General features: G+C 39.3%; 1 protein-coding gene across 5 annotated transcripts in view; it reads right to left on the reverse strand.

Annotated features, from left to right (window-relative positions):
* LOC127578329 (ras-related protein Rap-1b) overlaps nt 1–15,291 on the reverse strand; it is a 43,197-nt gene extending 27,906 nt beyond the window's left edge. For 2 of the 5 annotated variants that reach the window (XM_052030233.1, XM_052030231.1), the window contains exons 1-2: nt 15,160–15,282; nt 6,742–6,798 (exon numbers count right to left, since the gene is read on the reverse strand). The gene's annotated coding sequence lies outside the window, so the exon portion shown is untranslated. Of the gene's footprint in view, nt 1–6,741; nt 6,799–14,306; nt 14,328–15,159 lie in introns of those variants that run through there. The other 3 variants (XM_052030234.1, XM_052030232.1, XM_052030235.1) reach the window with 2 other exon arrangements.
* Between the last annotated feature and the right edge of the window lie 650 nt (nt 15,292–15,941).

Genomic DNA, 15,941 nt, shown 5'->3' on the forward strand with positions numbered 1-15,941 from the left:
ACGCAATCTCTGTTGGGTCTGGGACAGGTGCGGGAAATGGCAGAGGTGCGGGTGCGAGCTCTCTCACCACAGTAGGAGAGAAGCCACGGTTAGTAAAGAAGTTGGACATCTCTGATGTCCTGGAATGGAAAGCCTCATCATGGGATTTACCTGCACCTCCCCTAATATCATCTACTACATTCAGTGCTCCAAGTGTGGTCTCCTCCACATTGGCGAGACCAAAACATAGACCAGGTGAACGTTTCATGGAACACCTGCACTCTGTCTGTAACCGTGATCTGCATCTCCCCATTGTCAGTTACTTCAACTCCCCCTCTCACTCCATCACTGATACATAAGTCCTCAGCCTCCTCCACTGCCAAGAGAAGTCCAAATGCAAACTGGGGGAACAACACATCATTTTCCATCTTGGGACCTAACAGGATGAACAATGAATTCTCCCACTAAGTGAACCAACACCCCCCTAAAGCCCCCCCCCACCTAGCCATTTCTTTTCTTTTTTTTTCTCCTTATCTTTTTCCCTCTCTCTCCTTTTCCTCTCCTCCCGTACCCCCACGCCGCCCGCTTCCATACCTCTGACCCATCCCCTGGTGGATCTGCTCTCCCCTCCTCCCCCACATCTGCCTATCACTATCTTTCACCTGCATCTACCTATCACCACCTTGTGCCCACCCCACCTCTCCACTTTTGTCCACCTATCACTGCTCTGTTTTTCCCCTATATATTGGGCTTCCCCCCTTTTCCTATCTTCAGTCCTGGAGAAGTTGGAGGTGGCTGGCATCAGTCTCCAAGTCTATGGATAGTTTAGCAAAGGTGCATCATGGTCATGGGCCAAGAACAGATCTTTGTGGAATTTCAAAATTAAACATGGGACAGGACCCCACCACCAAGCACATCTTCCCCTACTAGAGATGTTCTGGCTACAGCTGAATAGATAAGAGTGAAACTAAGGACATTTCCACTGAAACTAAAACAGACAATCCTAGAAATGCTCTGCAGACCAGGCACCATCTGTGGAGCGAGAAATACAGATTCAGTCAGAAATAGCAGGGAAAATCTGTCAGCTTTGCAGTGAATTGCTGACATTTCCAATCATTAATGTGGAAGTGAAAGTCCTAAACCAGCTGCCCAAGTAAGAGGGCATAAACTTGGCAAATTTCCCAGGATTTACACCATTAACATCAGATTAGACCTGACTAAAGAACATTCAATTTTTAATCAAGACCCCCAGAAGAACTAAAGGCACAATTGTGTTTGCTTTCATGGTTTTAAATTAGATTCAATTTTAATTAAAATTATTTTAAAAACTTTATTGTACAATTAATAGATTTTGAATGCCTTTGAGGGGCAGGGATATACAGAAGCATTAAAAAAATAATAAAGATGATGTGTGGCTTTGCCTGCTTTCAAAGTTTTTTTTCCAGTTATCTTCACAGCAGGGCCCACCCATGTGACGACATTGTATTGCACAAGGCCATTATGAAGGACCTCATCATTTCGGATCCAGTATTACTTTACAACAAGTTCACTTCACTGCATCCATAAAAGGCAAGTTCAAAATTTGTGTATCATATGGGCAGCTTGCTGATCTCTGCAAATTCCAGGCCATTGTTTTACGTTAAATGAAAATAAAAAGAAACTGTAGATGCTGAAAATTTAAAATAAAAACTGAAAATGCTGCAGACATTCAACAGATCAGGGCAGCATCTGTAGAAAGAGAAATAAAGTTAACATTTCGGGTCAGATCTGGAAAAAAGAGAGGGGGGGAAGAGGGAGGGAGGGAGAGAAAACAAGCAATGGCAATGCTGACCTCACCCTCCCTGCAACTTAAAGCTGATTTATCTTTGGTTTTTATTCCAGTTCTGATGATGCATCCTTGACTTGAAACATTAATAGTTTCTCTTTCCACAGCCTGATCCAAGTGTAACCAGCATTTTGTTTACATTTAAGATTTTACATTAGTTCTGTTACAACCAGCGTTGCTTAGTACAGTTTTAATTTATTTACTCATGAAGTTTCTCATTATTGAAATGAAATAATAATTCCAAGTCAACACCAGATCCATCTAGCATTACAACATGACCCATGAATTAGCTTCCCTTGTTGAACTGATCGCATATGTCTAAGAATGAGAATTATTCATCAACATGAACTTAACTGACTTAGAATGCAACAGTAAAATTGTAACAGTAAATAGTTAAAAATTTCTGATGTTAAAAAAAAAGAGTTGATGGAAAGAAAGATGTTTTTTGACCACTAAAATCAAAATGGATGACAAAGTGTAATATTTAGTCATCCAGAATTCCTCTGTCGAAACAGGAAAGCACCGTCATGCAAAGCAACCAATTACTGGGGCAATTAAAATAATCTTCATATTGACAAAATGCTCTACCAAAATAAAGCTTACAAAAGCATATCCAAACTTGTGTAATCAAAAAGCAAAAGAAAAACCTGCAATATTGGAGGCCTGAAATAACAAAAAATACTGAAAATACTCAGCAGATCAGGCAACATACCGTATGTGGAGAGGGAAACAGTTAACATTTCAGGTCAATAACTATTTTCTGGTCAATGGAATATATTCCATTTTCAGTATTGCTATAATTGGGAATCTTTTCACGTCTCCACTTATCGCACAATTTTGATCATGAAACCAGAGTTCAACTTAACAGAGCACTAACTTTAAAAACAATGAGAAGTTTATGAAGTGGATAATTTGCTCATACAAGCCAACTTAATTGATGTGGTATACTCAGCATATTTTACAATTTCCATACTTAGTTGTAAGGTATACTATGTGAGCCTCAACACGGGGATTTGGGGCAAGAAAACATGTCCTGGGAAAACCAGTGAACCAATCTGGGGAGGTATTAAGATTGGTCCCAGTACAGAACTGGGGTGCTGAAGATATTTACAGTGACACTGTTGCCTCAGCAGCAATTAAGGGAAAAATGACTGAAAGCAAGCCCTAATTTAAACTTCCCATTTCCAACCTGATGCAACTGAAGTAGGCATTGGGAATGAGTACAGGCCGTTCTCTGCAGAGAAGCAGCCCAATGCTCACAGTTAAAGTTCAGATGTGAATAAAAGGCTATTCAGAGTATTGGACTACAATAACATCTGTTGAATTATTTTCCTACCATTCCTAGATTGATGGATCCAGAAAAATAAGTATTTAAAAAATGATTAAAAAACTAGATCAGCAAGATTTATGTTTAAAAACTGAAAAATCAAGTCTATTTTTGCAGGCATTCCCAAAAAAGATACATCTTTAACTTAGGAAGTCTTTTAGTTCCTCACTTGCATATATTGTCAAACATGCAATATAATAATCTCTAAATAGAAGTTCTGCACAATACATGCTAAATATTATTCTTACAGTTTGGCAAAATTAGTTTTGAATCTGGAGCAAGTTTAATAGTGGTATTGAAATCATATTAAGAGCAGGCTTGATCCAAGTGCAACTTCTGCATTACATATCCACACACTATGCTTCACAATTCTGTCTTGCTAATATTCTTATGGTCAAGGCATGTACACATGCTTGGGAGAGAGAATCCAATTGTGAGCACAACTTTCACAATTTCAAGATTGGTTGCACATGCAAACTGGGAAAAAAGCATTTCTGGGTGAAGTGAGGTGTCAAGTTAGTCAAAATCAGTGCCATATGTGCCCAGCTCCAGAATATATCAACATTTAAAATCCATGCAGTTTTTGTGATAGTCAGCATTCTTCATTGCAATCAAAACTGCTACTCAGGACAGATTATAGTTTTTCCTTTGGGCTTTTTTTTTTGAAAAAAAGAAAAACAGGATTGCACCTGAAAGGATGTTCACCATACCAAATTCCAAATTTCAGAAACAGAGTTCTCACATTTGTAGGGAAATTTAGTGTGTTCACTAAAATGAATGCTATTACACTACAAAGCAAATTAATTGGTTTCAAATTAACCCTGTAGAAACTATATAATTTGAATGGTCTTGAATTCCCATTTGCAATGCTACATGGAGTTTTCATATGGAATGGGCTCAGGTGCCTGGATGTATTTGGACTAGACAGGCATACATAATGCTACTAATACCATAGTTTAATTTGTTTATTTTTTTCATCTTGATTCTATTTATGACTTCCAAGCATTAATTGCCTTTCTATGACCCTTCCAATTCAGTCTGCCATTTAGCTTTTTCCATTGCATAGTAGTGTGGAAGAGCATTTTTGTAACAAGTTTTAATCATGCTAAAAAACATTTATTCAGCATTATCAAACAGCTGTACTTAACAAGTTATTAGCTGTTATGTGAATATCAGAAACAAAAGCAGGAGGCAGCCATTTGGCCTGTAACATCTGCTCTGCAATTTTAAGGTTTTGGCTGACCTTGGTCTTACCTCAGTACAATTTTTCTGCATTAATCGCATATCTCTTGATTCCTTTTGCAAAAATCTATTCATCGTCTTGAACGAATTAATGAGGAAGCCTCCACAGCCACTTGGGTAGAGAATTCCAAGGACTCACTACTCTTTGGATGAAGTGATTTCTCCCCATTTTCTGTTCTGAATGGCCAATCCCTTGAATCTGTGACTTCTTGTCCTGGACACCACAGCTAGGGGAAACATCAGCTTTGCATCTACACCATCAACTCCAATAAGAATTTTGTATGTTCCTTTGAGACCACCTCTATTCTTCGAGACTCTAGAGAGTATAGACTGAGTCTACTTCTCATCTTAGGACATTCATCCCCAAAAATCAGGAATCAATCTGATGAATCTTTCTCAAGACATTCCCTCTATCACAAGTATATCATTCCTTAGAGGATAACTAGACTCATTCAAGATATTTTAAGTGCAGCCTTATATAATTGCAATAAGACATCTTGATGTACATACTTAAATCTTACTGCAATAAAGAGCAACAGACCATTTGACTTCCGAACTGCTTGCTGTACTTGCACATTAACTTTGTGATTCATGTACAAAAATACTCAGGTCCTTCGGGAAACCCTTTTAACCAATCAGCATTCCAAAAAGATATTTTGCTTTTCTATTTTTCCTACCAAAGTGGTTAACCAAACATTTTCCCACATGATCCACCATTCATCATGTCCCCAACCATAATTGCCTGCCTCTATTCCCTCAAACCCCCTCTGTATCACAATGCCTCCAAGCTTTGTGTTAACAATGAACTTGAATATATTATGCTTGGTCCCCTCATCCAAATCATTGATACAGACCAAATAGCTGGGGCCCTTGCACTAAACCCTGCAGCACTCAACTGATTACATCCTCCCAGGCTAACAGTGATCTATCTGCTTATTTTTATTGGTTTTTTTTGTCAATTAGATGGTGTTAAACCATGTAATATTATGTTGGCAACTAGGCCTGGTGCATTTAGTCACTGTTATATAATATTATAATTCACTGCTACACATTCCAGTACCAAGTGGTACTGGAACAGCTTGAATGGTTCAAAGCAGAGCATAACAAAACTCAGGAAATTTAAGAACAAAATTTTACTGGAAGAGGAATATTCAAACACACACACACACACAAAGCTTTAACTATTTTTCTAAAGTTATCTGAGCAAAGAAATCAATGATATATCATTTGCACCTGCACTCCATTTTTTTGTCCAGATTTTTTGAAGGTAGGGTGGTGGAGTACGCAGGGAAGAGAGAAGAGAAAGCAAGAAAGGAAGAGAAACTAACATGTTTTCAACCCCACACCACTCCAGCACAGGTGGGAAATACACTTAAAACTGAAGAGGAACAAAAATTACACTGTAAAAATCTCACATTGCCGCTTTAAAACTATTATTGGTCAGCCACAAATACCTGGAACCTGTTTAAATGCATTGGAACCAGCTTCTGCATTTATAATAAGAGTTTCTGAAAACTCATCATTTGCAAGACTAGCTCACCACAGCAGATTGAAAAATGAAAATATACCAGATCTATGTTGTTCTTTTAAAATCAAAACAGAGTACAAAATCAGGTCATCCACTGCATTGTCAAAAACTAACAGGGTGAAATTGACATGCATGGGAACATCAAACAAGTTGTACTTAAAATGCAATTATGTTATATAAATTATTCTACTACAAGCTTGGAGATTTTACTTTTTAAGATCATTGATTTATATACTACTGAACATGACAAAAAATAAAGATAAATACATCCATATTTTAATTGTTCCCAATTTTCTTTCATAATCTCCGATGGCAATCCATGTTGGCAGCATTTGAGTATCATACCATGTGTGGCCTGCCTAAAGAATCTTTTAGCATGGATCAGCCAACTGGTGAGTGTCAGAAGACTATGTAGCTACTCTGGTAAAGAATGGCTGATTCCTCAGGGTGATTTAACCTACATTCAAATACACTTTCAACAGCATTCATCAAATTGAGGAAACATGAATCCCGGCAAACTGTCCTTCTACTCCCCCTCCACCTCACCCCCCACCCCACCCAATCTAACAAACACCGGAATAATTGCTCCTAGTAACAATTCCTTATAGAACAGGAAGTCTTAGGCCTCATGGCTCAAAACTACGCCATAGAACTATTGGAATCCTCAAATTCTCATTCTCCAGCATCAGTGACATTACTTTAACCAGAAGGTTCATACAGCTCCACATCTCCATACACAAATCGTGCTAACAAATTCCAAAACATAATGTAATTCTAGTTTGTTTTTGTGAATACCAGCACTTAAATTTTAAGTAGTTATGGGAGACCTTGATAACTTACAATTCTTCAGTACCCTGCTCCTTTATGCAGTAGGATTCAGATTTGAATAGCTTCAACCTATAAAAGTAAGAAATTTAACACAATTGTAAAATACATGTTCCTTAAAAGTTTAATTATAAATCTAAAGTCAGTAAATTATGCACAATTTAAGATCATTAGTCTTCACATCTGCCAAAATATACACTCTTCCATAAAGCAGGCAAAAATTACTTTTTGCAATACTAACAAATTAATACTATGCACATCTGAACAAAAGAAAACAAAAACTAAATAGATTCTTTATGGGGAAACTACTTTCTGCAGTCTCACAAGCTTTAAGTACCAGTAGCAAGAACATTAATTACTTATTACTTAAAGAACTTGACACTTGTGCAATAAACTGTAAATTTGGTATACTTTTCCAACATACACTGTATCTTCAGTGCAGGCTGATATAAATAATTTTGACCAATAAAAATGATTTATTTTTAAAAAGAGGGCTAATAGCAATCAGTTATTGTGCACTAAATACAACTCTGACTGCTCAAAATCAAATTTTGGAAGTCAATAGAGATTCAAAAATCAGGCCATGCCAGGACCTCCTCACTTGAGACTATTTTGGTGCATTCTTTTTCTTTGAATATAATCTTTTCTGCAGAGACAAATGGATCAGAATCAGGTTTATTATCACTGACATGTGTCATGAAATTTGTTGTTTTATGGCAGCAGCACAGTGCCATGAATTCCAGAAGTTCAACTGAGTACGAAATGTATTTACATTGGACTTCCTGCAAATATCAAGATTGGGACCTGGCTGAAAGAAGATCCAACTGGCAGTGTTGGTGATTTTGCTTTGAGAGACAATTTCATACCTTTTGAAGAGGCTTTCAACAAAGAATTCATCCAATTGTCCGATTAGCATTTGAAATATTTGCATATTTTATTTCATAAACTTATCCTGCTGCTCCTCACTGAAAGGAAAGTTACCAAAACAGCCAGGGACTACAAGGGGATAAGTGAATTTCAGTTTTTGCTTTGGCCTGATCACTTCTTCCTTCTACTAACCCAAAACCCAACCAAGCAACTTAACTAAAGTTAAAATAAAGCAGATTCCAGATGCCCAAGGTACAAAAATACTACAGTTGCTTTTTTTTTAAACAAAAGATGATATATGCACTGATGCATATATTGCTGAACGTGCTTGGGTAACAGTTTCAGCATCAAGGACACACCCATACAGCTGCAATGCTCAAAATCTGCACAACAAACTATTTCCTTTTCTGACATCGCCTATACGTTTGCCTCATAACAACTTGCTCCATCTACAAAGCTCTTTGTGACATAATGTTCTGCAATCCTTTCCAATCAGCCAAAAGATACTAAATTATCTGTGTATACATCCCACAAACTCCAATGACATGCAGGAATAACGAAACCTTGGAGTCTATGTCAGATCCCTGAAAGCAGCAAAACAGGTCAGTAAAATGGTTAAAAAAGTTGTACAGGATATTTTATATTCTATGCTTTGGCTAAAATAGTATGAGCAGGGAGGTTATGCTAGAAATGTATACAATACTAGATAAACCACAGGTCAAGTACCAAGTATAGCTCCAATCACATTCCTGGAAAAATGTGACTGCACTAGAGAGAATGCATAATGGATTTATGTGAATGCTTCCACAACTTCAATATTTTTGTACAAGACTGAACGATCTAGATCTCTGTCCATTAGAACAGAGGAGATTTAATTAAACCATATAAAATAAATTAGGGGATAGGGGAATGATCTATTTCACTTTAAGGAATCAAAAACCAGAGAACATAGATGTAAGCTATGATACAATGATTAAAAAGAGGGTGGTATGTTTCTAGAACTCAATGGCTGACAGGGGGTATAGGCAGGAACCCTCATCACATTTAAAAGATACTTGGATGTGTACTTGAAGAGGCATGACCTGTAGGATTACAGAGCTAGTGGTTGAGTGGAATTACATTCTTGTCCTATCAGAACAGACAATGGGCTGAACGGTGACCCGTGTTATGTTTTCAATCATTCCATTCTACAATTCTTCACAGACTCATCACAAGATGCAAAACAAAAACACAGCACTTTCTTTGGGATCCTATGATCCTGCATTTGCTTGACATGACCAAGCCATGGGGTCAAATTCAACTGAATGTGCTTTGTAGTATAGCGTTTTATTTTTACTATTATTATTCAAATTCAGACATGTCTATAAAGAGTTTTTCATGACCTCATGCAGACTTCAAGACTATGCAGACAAGGTACTTTTAAAGTGTAGTCACTGTTTTAATCTACCATGTATGTTCATTTATTTATGATTTGCTACTCAAATATGCTTTTAGGAATAGACTTCAGATAGAGAATTTCTTGCAACAAATAAGTTGAAATGAATATGGAAAACATATATACACCCACTTACTGAACATGCTTGTTCCATGTTTTCAGTACCTCAATATGCATTGTAAAAGAAAAAAAATTCAATCAGCAATGACTATTAGATATTTTCTGCTTGCTTGTGCTGGATCACAATAACCCTTCAACTGTTGGCCCACGGTACACGCCGATATTTTTTGGCTTACCTACAGTAACATGAGCCAATGTAACAATGCCCTTTAGAACGAGTCCCAGCTTCCAAGACTACTTCTGTCAAAATCTTCAGATAGGCATACCTTTAGCATATTAGATCATTAAGTGAGCATGTAGTCATGTCATTAAGTGATGTCATTACTTAATGACATCAGTGAAGACCTGACTAAATATCCTTACTTATGATAACTCAGGACAAACTAATGTACCTGTGAATGAAAAAAAACTGATAAAGATTTCTATAAAGATGGACAAGTGTATTCTCCATAGTGGAGACTATTCCATGTGCCAATCTTTGAGATGGAGCACATTCCTCAGCTGCTGGTCTCACAGGGTCCAGCATGTGCTTTTCTGCAAGTGTATTAGAGCAGCTTGACTAGAGGCACAGTTAGTTCTGGAACGCAAGCCTTCAGCGCCACAGCAAGGATATTGTCTGGTCCCATAGACTTCTCTGCTTCAAGCGCAATCAACCATTTTCTGATATAATGAAAATTAAATGAATTGGCTGAAGGTTGGCTTCTGTGATGGTGGGAGCTTCAAGAATATACTGAGATAGATCATCCACACAATACTTCTGGCTGAGTCCGATTGCCTTGGCAGTGACACTCATATGCCGGCCCTTCCCATTATTAATCATGGGAATGTTCTTGTTGTCTCCTTCTCTTCCTCCCAACAGCCGTTTAATTGGCTACCCACAGCTGTTTAATTGGCTACCATCGGTCACATTGAGATGAGATGGACTCCAGAGCTTTGATCTAATCCTACTGTCCTTGGGGATGACTTGGCTGTCTATTGCATATTGCTTGTGTTCAGCACACATGTAGTTCTGTGTTGTAACTTTGCCAAGGCAGCTGCTCATTTTTAGTATGGGTGATCCTCTCTTGGTATGCCCTTGTGTATTACATTGGAAAAAAGGTTGGCACCTTGGCTTGATTGCAATGGTGGGAAATACACTGAGCTATCAGCACCTCATAGACTTTCCAAGTTTGACTCACCTAAGAGAAACTTTACCATGTGCTATTTTGATGCCTAGAATGATGCCAGGTGGTCTGTTCAGTTTTAGTCTTATTCTGTTTCAAAACAGTAGCTCTGAAATGCAAGGCTATGAGTGAACCAGTGTTTTTTTAAAAATAACAATCATTACCAAGACAAGATCATTAATTAAGTTTAAATTCTACAACTACCAAACTTTGTCGCTATGGGATTTTGTCTACGAATTTTTACTCCAGTTCAGTTCTCCGAATTAGTAATCCAGTAATTTAAACATGGTTTTGGTGAGCTGCCAGTTTAACCCTGCTGTGCTTAAACCTACTGCAGTTACTTCAAATGGTTTAAACTATAGAACAGAAATTGGTCTTAGAGCTTATCAATAACAGCAGAGTCAGAATACATGTTCAATTTCTGTTGGCTATTGGTCACAGGTCATTTGGACCAAGGACAGGTCAACTGTAATCAGTTGGAAGATATGAGCATTAGTCAGCTGATGATGCCCACTCCTCCATTATGCTGAGAATGCTCTGTTCCAGTCACAAATCAGTTTTGATCCATTACACTGCTTAATCTTGGAAGATTTTATGTTCATACTCATCAATGACAACACAGAAACTTCATCTTAATTCTCATAGTATAGTGCATTCTGCCAGTTTGTTAGTTATGTTTAATTGATTCGCACACATTTCATGTGCTATATTCTACATGAACATGCATTGGTTTTGACTTGTACCCCTTAATACATAATTAAGGGAACCAATATCATTGAGAAAATTTCTAAAATAAATTCTCTTGTTAAACCTTACCTAGAGACAATTGAAACAAACTAAAATGATGGAGTACAAAAATCCCATCACATCACACTACATGATATCTTTTTTTTCTGTTTAATGCTCCCGGCCATAGTAGTTATAGCAAAGAAACTGGTGTGAGATTGTTGCTGCTGTAAGTGAGCAGTGGCCAACTTTTGTGATTGATGTCACCATGCATTTTCCGATTTCTTGAATGAGCAGCTGCAATGTTTTCTTGAACGAGAGTAGCAATGAATGTCTATCATTGCGTAAACATTAACAGTGCCTTAATGCACATAATCCACAATAAATAGTCAAAGTATTCTCATGTTCTAGCATTTGGACTCAAGCAATTCCTGCATAATATGTAACAGTTCACAAACCATACAAAATTTTTTTCCGTTCTATAAGTACATATTATATGCAATTAAACTAATTTCATGGCTTTAAATCTGTTCCAACACCACATTGGCTCAGCTGAAAACAATGTCATTCATGCTATATAAATAAAATTGAATACCAAAGGTTGAGTCATCATAGCAGCATTGGATCAGAAGGAGTTCAAACTTCAATAATATACCAAACAACAAGCTTTGATTGTAACATTAAAAAAACCTTTTGCGTAAAAATCACATTTTCTATTTCAACTATTATTTTGTTTCTCTCAAGGATAATCGAGACCTACTTTGGAGGCAGTTGTGTGCTGTGAGCTTACGTCTTTTAGGAAACGAGCTGAAACACAAGTTTGTCCAAATCAGAATCAGGTTTATTATCACTGACATATGTCATGAAATTTGTTGTTTTGCGGCAGCAGTACAGTGCAAGACATAAAAATTACTCTAAGGTGTAAAAATAAATAAATAGTGCAAAAAGAGAAGTGATGAAGTAGTGTTCATGGATGCATGGACTGTTCAGAAATCTGATGATGGAAGGGAAGAAGCTGTTCCTGAAACACTGAGTTTAAGATAGGGCCCCTAACCCAAAGATTTCTGTCCATTATAATACTGAGATGTTTTAAACCAAGGGCCTAGAGATAAAATAATAGTACTCTACTCCACTGTCTAAATATATTTTAATATTTTTGTGTTAAAGAAAAAATGTCCAATTTTTAATCAAGCTAATATCTAATTAGATTGAATAAATCAATATAATTTAAAACTATGACCAAAAATTGAAATTATAGCTTTGAAAATATCTTCAAGTCTTACTTGAATAACAACTCTTCATTAATTTTCTGTGGATTCATTGCACAATTTCATGGAATCTCAGTCACAGAGCATGGAAACAAGCCACTATCAGGCACCAATTTATACTAATTCTAATTTATTCTCCCCATATTCCTATCAACTCCCCCCAGATTCTGTCTCCTACCTATGCACTCGGGGCAATTTACAATGACCAATTAGCCTACTAATCTGCACATCTTTGGGATGTGGGAGAAAGCTGCAGCACCTGCAGGAAACCCATGCAATCACATGCAGAATGTGTAAACTCCACATAAGCAGCAGAGATTAGAATTGAACCCAAAGTGGTGGAGCTGCAAGGCAGGAGCTCTACAAGCTGTGCCACTGTCCCACTCCAAATTTCTACTCAAGTGCGAACTAGGACATACTGCATTGTCTTAAATTGTTCAGCAAGTTCACAGGACCCAATCTAAAATCATATACCCTAAAATGAAGCAGATCTCATCAAACTAAGGATTAGTTGAAAGTAGTGGTTCAGGCATCTAAATTTTACACTGCTGGCAGGTGACGCAAGTACATGACCATACACAATTGACCGTGTTATACTAAAAGTATTCAGTCAGAGCCTCTCAATATTCTATCTTAATGCAAATGCATCTTTCCATCAGCTAAAATGGGGACAAAAATAAGTTCTGTACTTTTAAAAACCATTTAGGGAACGTGGAAATGTTTAGGGTGAAATATAGGGTGGTAATCAAGCAAGCAATTTTGTTCCCGGATGGTGTGGCTTTTTGAGTATTGGAAATCCACTCATCCAGGCAAGTGAAGATTATTCCATCACACTTCCGATTTGTGCCTTGCAGATGGTGGAAAGGCACTGCAGAATCAGGAAGTGAGTCACTTACTGCAGGATACCCAGCCTCTGACTTCCTCTCAGTTACAAGATTTGTGGCTCACTCAGTTAAAGTTTCTGTGTTTTTTTTGGAGTTCAAACCCCACCCCTCCACTTTGGATGTTGATGATGGAATACCTAGTGATGGCAGTGCAGTTGAACATCAAGAATGCATGGTTTTAATCTCTTAATAGAAATGATCATTTCTTGGTACACAGTGTGAATAATTTGCCACTTATCAGTCCATGCCCGAAAACTGGCTGCATGAAGCAAGACATGGACATGCTGACTTCATTTTCTGTGGAAATAAAATGAACCGAAAATTGTCCAATCAGCAAACACTCCCATTTCTGACCTTACAGTGAAGGCTGTTGAAACAATTAAAAATTGTTTTATCCTGAAGAACTTGTGCAGAGTGATGTGCATGGGCCAAGATAATTGACCTCGAAAACCACAACCATCTTCTCAAGCAGAGAAGAACTGCAGCAGTGAAGCATTTTTCTCTTGATTCCCTCTGATTTCAGTTTTATTTGGGCTACTCGGTATCACAACTAGTCAGATGCTACATTGATGGCAATAGCAGTCACTCTCACCTGAAATTCAGCTCTTTTCTTCTAGGCTGAAATGAGGACTCTACCATAATCCAAACTAAGCAACAATCTATTATTATATATTCAAAGAATGAGTTCAACTCTTGCTAAAGCATTAAAATTTTGTTCAACATGCTTCAGCAAGATCAATATTGCTAGACTACTTAGAAGTTTAATCTAAATCAACAAATCCAAAAGATTGCTTCTTGCTTTCACGTTCTTCACACAAGAATACAGAGCATATCATGACATTTAAAGCAAAACTCAAGAGTATACCAAAATCACTTCCTGTCATTTTGACTCTTAATGAAGCACAGGAATTTGGCCTGATGTTTCCACATTCTCCCACAGGATAAAAATCAAGGCGTCATTCCACAATACTGATCCTGATAAATTCCAATGGGACAGTCTTTTCAAGATAAAACATAGGTAGGTACATGAAAACATGTTAAACAGGCAACCCTTCAACATTAAGCAAACTGCATTAAAAAAATACAATAAAAAGCGATTTTCAGTGAAGTACTTCACCTATTGAGAGAAATTCAAACTCGCGGCACGAATGCAACCGATTCTAAAAGTAAGAGCAGGCAGAGGTGCTGAAAAGGCATTAATCAGTACCCTAGTTCGGCTCAGATTGAATCTGGATTAATATATGGGTTTAGACGGTACAAAGCAGGCAATTGAATACAGCATCCGCCCTGGCTGTAGAGCGGCCTCCGGGGATACTTAGGCGGGGCTCTTGCCTCACTCACATCAGCCTGTCACTGGCAGGAATATAAATTACCGCTGAATACATAAAGTACCGAGGAAAAAGGACAACAAGCAGCAACATATGATTTGGGTTCCATTTCTTAGCATTCCCGAGCGTTGCAGACATCTTTCGGATGCAAAGTACAAGTTTAAATTTCTGCCTGGCTAACTTCAACCCGCCGACACGGCGGTCGCGGCCCAACACACGGGGCCCGGCGGGACCACCCTGCATTCCCCACGGACCAGGCCCACCTTCAAACACATCCTGGCCCCGCCCGTCTCCGCCGCAGTCCAGTGGGCGGCCAGAGGAAGGGATGGGTTCTGATAGCCGGCATCACTGACCCCGAATCGCGGCTCCCACCCCCACCCTCTTCCCCCTGCGGGGACGGGGGACGCGGTCGGTGCCCCGCTCCCTCCAGGACCCCGCTCCGCCATCTTACGGGCAGCACCCGCCGACGGTTCCGCAAACCTGAGGCGGCAAGTCACCGGCTCGCCCCCCACTTCCCCGGACGGCCGCCCCGGACACTCCACTCCGGCCACCCGCGCTCAGCTTCGGCCGGCTTATTCGGTCCGAGCTCGGCCCCCCATCTCTCTCCCTCCTCTGTGGTCGGCGCCCAAAGCAGGCACTTACCGAGGAGGAGAGCCAGCTGTCGCTCGGTGCGATATGGAGTACGGGGCGGCCACTGGAGTCGTACTCAGGCCGCCTCCACTTCAGCTTCTGTCGTCAGCGCCGCCACCGGCCGCAGTCATCGCCGACGTCACCACGCGGGCGCGCTCCCGATTCCTGTGTCACCCCAGCCCCATCTCACTGACCTCTGGATTCAGAAATAGGGAACTATTCCTTCCTTTCTCCATCTCCCTGTCGCTATCTCCATCTCGCTGAATCCATCCCTATCTCTCTCCATTTCACTGTATCTCCATCCCTATCTCTCTCCATTTCACTGTTTCTCCATCCCTATCTCTCTCCATTTCACTGTATCTCCATCTTACTGTATCTCTATCTCACTGAATCCATCTGTCTCCATCTCACTGAATCCATCCCTCTCTCTCTTTATCTCACTGTATCTTCATCTCACTCAGTTCACCCCTGTCTCTCTCCATCTCACTGAATCCATCCCTGTCTCTCTCCATCTCGCTGAATCCATCCCTGTCTCTCTCATCTCGCTGAATCCATCCCTGTCTCTCTCCATCTCGCTGAATCCATCCCTGTCTCTCTCCATCTCGCTGAATCCATCCCTGTCTCTCTCCATCTCGCTGAATCCATCCCTGTCTCTCTCCATCTCGCTGAATCCATCCCTGTCTCTCTCCATCTCGCTGAATCCATCCCTGTCTCTCTCCATCTCGCTGAATCCATCCCTGTCTCTCTCCATCTCGCTGAATCCATCCCTGTCTCTCTCCATCTCGCTGTATCTC

This window comes from Pristis pectinata, chromosome 15 (genome assembly GCF_009764475.1).
Source record: "Pristis pectinata isolate sPriPec2 chromosome 15, sPriPec2.1.pri, whole genome shotgun sequence".
In the NCBI taxonomy this organism is placed as follows: domain Eukaryota; kingdom Metazoa; phylum Chordata; class Chondrichthyes; order Rhinopristiformes; family Pristidae; genus Pristis; species Pristis pectinata.